At 46.7% G+C, this 4,966-nt stretch overlaps 1 pseudogene across 1 annotated transcript; it reads right to left on the bottom strand.

The window, feature by feature from the left end:
* Positions 1-1,605: 1,605 nt before the first annotated feature.
* Positions 1,606-2,947, bottom strand: LOC103086541 (ferritin heavy chain pseudogene; annotated as a pseudogene). The gene is made up of 2 exons (XR_456992.1): positions 2,700-2,947; positions 1,606-2,471 (listed from the first exon to the last, which is right to left on the bottom strand). The product of XR_456992.1 is annotated as a ferritin heavy chain pseudogene (transcript).
* Positions 2,948-4,966: the final 2,019 nt, after the last annotated feature.

Raw genomic sequence — 4,966 nt, 5'->3', positions numbered from 1 at the left:
TCTACACGGCTCTGTGTGATATGCCTTCTCTCCATCTCTTCAGTCTCAGCTACTTCTTGTCACTCCCCTCCAGCCGTTCGCTCTGGTCCTTTGTACTTTCTGTTTCCTATGCCTTGAATGAACTCTTCCCAGGCAAACACAAGGTACTTTCTCTTTCTTCCTTCAAGTCTCTGTTCAAATGTCACTTCAACAAAGAAATCTTCCTTGAATACTTTATTAAGTAACTTTCCCACCTTCTCCCTCTCTCCTGCTTCCCTCTTTTTGTTCCACTAATCATAGCCTAACATATTATACATTTATATCTTTATAGGTGTATGTTATTTCTCTCCTACAACATTCACATTTCATGAAGGCAGGAATGGTGTTTTATTTACTCTTTGATACCTTGTCCTGTAACAGTGCCTGCCATGGGCTCCCAGCTCATATGTGGTAAAATAGTAAATAACTGGACTTCTCAAAAAGTGTTGAACAGCATAGATAGACTTAATTTGAGATGAGAAATAGATTAGGGAATAGAAATTCAGCCGAGGGTAGAGTGGCCTTGTAGTTAATTTAATAAAAGTGCTCTTTTGACCTATTTCCAAGCCATCCAGCAGCAAAATCAAACTTATTTAATAGTGGGCCCAAGAGTATACATACAGAAGCAGTGCTTGGGACTATAAGAACAGTCTGATGAAATAGATACAGGACTGCACAAATAGGCTGCTGATTTCCTCCCCACATGGTGATGATCAAACTTTTGGTTAGCCATAGAGTTAAGAAGTAAAACAAATATAAAGCTGGAGAAATTAGGAATGTGGGACCCACTTTCCTCTGGCTTTATGCTTCCATGTAGAAACTAACTCTCTTTGTTGCTTTAGGCCTCCTTACCTGTACCTCTCCAAGGGAGAAGATGTGAATGATCTGATGGGTGTAGCTTAGACAATTTCCTGCTGCTTTCTCTTTGGGAACTCAGGGAGTCAGAGCTTGGACCTGCTTCTAGATCTTTTGCTAAGCCTAACAGTAAAAGCTCCACCCTTAGCAGGAAAGGACTATGTTTTTCTGAGGGTAGATATGTCTTTTTCAGGGATGTACTATTAGTAAATCCATATGGATAACAATCCTTTAGCCATATGTTCAGATTAGCCATAATTAGTAATAAAGGTGCTGCTTGGATCTCACTGACCTGTTTGAACATTTGTCATTCTCAGTTGATGCGGAAATCAGGCAAGAGGGAGAAATGTGTGATGCATTAGCTCCTTCATTCCAGCTGCTTCATACTTTTGCCTCTTTAGAAATGGATTAGCTGTCTGTATCTTGCAGGTTTGTTAAGAACATTTAAGTTGATATATGTAGGTGTACTCAAAACTGGTGTGAGAAATTCAAAACATTTTTCTTCAAAGGGAGTTAGGAATATCCCCGTTTCAGTCTGGGTGTGCCATATCAGCCCAGGCGTACTGCACACAGCACAGTCAGAATGTCCAGTCCTAACCTGTGAGAGCCTTCCTGAATCCCACAAGTTTTAATGATGCATACAAACTTCTATGATACCCAGTTCCTATCATATAGAGTTGTGGGTTTTTTTGTGGGGGGGTACCAAATTACTTTATTTGAAGGAATGGTACTAAGGAAAGTACTTGTAGATATTTTGGTACAACTTACAGAAAAGGTAAGGTAACCCAAACATGCATGCACTGCCTTGGTGACCAGGGAAGTCACCCCTGTGGCTACGGAAAGCCAGCCTAAGGCTTAGCTCTCATTATCACTATTTCCCAGGGTGTGCTTGTCAAAGAGATACTGTGCCATGCCAGATTCGGGGGCCCCCATCGTGCGCAAGTTGGTTACGTGGTCACCCAATTCTTTAATGGATTTCACCTGCTCATTCAGATAATGAGTCTCAATGAAGTCACACAAATGGGGGTCATTTTTCTCAGTGGCCAGTTTGTGCAGTTCCAGTAGTGACTGATTCACACTTTTTTCCAAGTGTAGCGCACATTCCATTGCATTCAGCCCATTCTCCCAGTCATCACGGTCTGGTTTCTTGATATCCTGAAGGAAGATTCGGCCACCCCGTTGGTTCTGCAGCTTCATCAGTTTCTCAGCATGTTCCCTCTCCTCACAAGATTGGTGAAGAAAGTATTTGGCAAAGTTCTTCAAAGCCACATCATCGCGGTCAAAATAGTACGACATGGACAGGTAGACGTAGGAGCTCCAGGTTGATCTGGCGGTTGATGGCGGCCTCCGAGTCCTGGTGGTAGTTCTGGCGCACCTGCGAGGGAGACGCGGTCGTCATGGCGGGCGGCTGAGGTGAAACGATGGCGGTGGCTGCGCGGCGCTGTAACGGCGGCGGGGACCTTGGGGCGGTCGGAGGGCGCCGTGAGGTGGTGGCGAGGGCTGGCTCTGAGCGGCCCGGCCGGAGCGGGGGACGAGCACCGGGTTCCGTCCAAGCACTGTTGAAGCAAGAAACCGCGGCGACTCTCCGCAAGGACTGTCTATAGTTTTAAAATGAATGAATGTAGATTAGTTCACTAAAAACAAACATATAACTTTGCATACTGAGGTCATTTAATCAATAATAAATTATTGTTATCAGCTAAAGGACTTCTTCAGAATAAAAGTGACACTGCAGTCACAACAGTAAGGCACCACTCCACTATGTCTGTAGGTTAAGTAATTGTCATCCTTTGAAAAGTCTGAATAAAAAAGGAACAAACTATTACTTCAAGATAGATAAGGGGGGCTTTGCTTCTGCCCACAGCTGCGTCTTCAGCACATCAGTGGAGGTGCTGCCCGTTGCTAAACGCCAGTCCTCACAGAAGGCGCTGCCGGAGGGCCGCTCCAGTACCTTCTGAGCCCTGACGGCACCCCCAGGTTGGCCTCTCCAGCAGGGTGCAGTGGCAGGGGGGCAAAGTGGCCCCCTGGAGGCACTGTGGCCCTCCAGCCAGCCAGACTCACTGGTGCGGATCATTTTGATCCAAACCTTCCTGTAAAAGGCCCATTAAGCCGAGGGTTTTAGAGGATGCACTTCACTGGCCCTGGAGCCCACAAGACCTGTGAGGTCGTGGCTACTGCCCCCAAGGGCCAGGCGCAGCTGCCCCAACCCGAGGGCGTCCTTCCTGGTACCCAGCTCCGTGGCCTGAGGTTCCTGCCAGCCCCCAGGCCCAGGAGTGGGTGTGGCCTAGCCCACTGGGCCATGAGGAGGCAGGCGGCCCCTGTGCCCACGCCCACGCGCATGCCGTGCCAGAGGCCGCCACGCCGATAGGAAGAGGAACTGTTCCCGCCGCCCCTGAGCAGAACTGGGCCATTTCAGAAGAGCTTTTGCCTGGGTGGCAGCTTTCTTCTCCAACGCTGGAATGCGTGTCCGACTTTGTGTGCTGTGGTTTTGATTCCTGGATACTTTTTTCATCTACCTGGATTACACAGCAAAAGAAAGCTACTTTTTATTGTTGTTCTGTTCTTACCAACATGGTCGAATTAAAGCTGAGGTTTGAAACAATCTTTGAAGGATTGCAAAACGTCATGAAAAGCAATGGGCTTAATGCCCCATGTTAGGAGAAAACAAAGGAAAGGCTGCTCATCTCCACAGGGACCACGCATGACAAATGTTATTCGAAAAGAAGCTATCATGGGGCTTCCCTAGTGGCGCAGTGGTTGAGAGTCCGCCTGCCGATGCAGGGGACACCGGTTCGTGCCCCGGTCTGGGAGGATCCCACATGCCGCGGAGCGGCTGGGCCCGTGAGCCATGGCCGTGGAGCCTGCGCGTCCGGAGCCTGTGCTCCGCAACGGGAGAGGCCACAACAGTGAGAGGCCCGCGTACCGCAAAAAAATAAAAAAGAAATAAAAATAATAAAAAAAAAGAAGCTATCATGGACATAGGACTCAGAGACATTGCCTGATCGGGGTCACCAGAGGTTTTTTATACATCATCTACTGCCCACTTTAGGAGTATCCATGACGAAGCTTTTTTCAGAATAATGTTCTTTCTGCCATAATAGTTTATTTTATCCTTGTCATATTTGGAATCTCATTTTGATTCACATGCATGTCCATCTTATTTTGGCTTTCCCAAGAAACACCCTCTGAGACAAGGATTAGAGTAAAACTGGCAAAGAAGTTGTGAGGTAATATAGAAAATGGAAGTAGACAAAAAATCTACCATAGCAAGCTACTGAAACTTAATCTCACAGAGAGACTCTGGGAAATGATAAAAACACATGCCTTAAGCCCAAAGAGAACCATGTGGCTGACAGGGTCTTCATGCTCTGGCCGGGTGTCAGGCCTGTTCCTCTGAGGTGGAAAAGCCAAGTTCAGGACACTGGTCCACCAGAGACCACCCGGCCCCACATAATATCAAACAGGGAAAGCTCTTCCGGAGATCTCCATCTCAACGCTAAGACCAGCTTCACTCAACAACCAGCAAGCTACAGTGCTGGACACCCTATGCCAAACAACTAGCAAGACAGGAACACAACCCCACCCATCAGCAGAGAGGCTGCCTAAAATCATACTAAGGTCACAGACACCCCAAAACACACCACCGGACACAGACCTGCCCACCAGAAAGACAAAATCCAGCCTCATCCAAAAGAACACAGGCACCAGGCCCCTCCACCAGGAAGCCTACACAACCCAATGAACCAAACTTAGCCACTGGGGGCAGACACCAAAACAACGGGAACTATGAACCTGCAGCTTGTAAAAAGGAGACCCCTAAACACAGTAAGTTAAGCAAAGTGAGAAGACACAGAAACACACAGTAGATGAAGGAGCAAGGTAAAAACCCACCAAACCGAACAAATGACGAGGGAATAGGCAGTCTACCTGAAAAAGAATTCAGAATAATGATAGTAAAGATGATCCAAAATCTTGGAAATAGAATGGAGAATATACAAGAAACGTTTAACAAGGACCTAGAAGAACTAAAGAGCAAACAAACAATGATGAACAATACAATAAATGAAATTAAAAATTCTCTAGAAGGAATCAA

This window comes from Lipotes vexillifer, unplaced genomic scaffold (genome assembly GCF_000442215.2).
Source record: "Lipotes vexillifer unplaced genomic scaffold, Lipotes_vexillifer_v1.1 scaffold108, whole genome shotgun sequence".
Classification (NCBI taxonomy): domain Eukaryota; kingdom Metazoa; phylum Chordata; class Mammalia; order Artiodactyla; family Lipotidae; genus Lipotes; species Lipotes vexillifer.
Note: the sequence above shows the minus strand (reverse complement) of the source record. Positions and strands in the feature narration are given on the sequence as shown.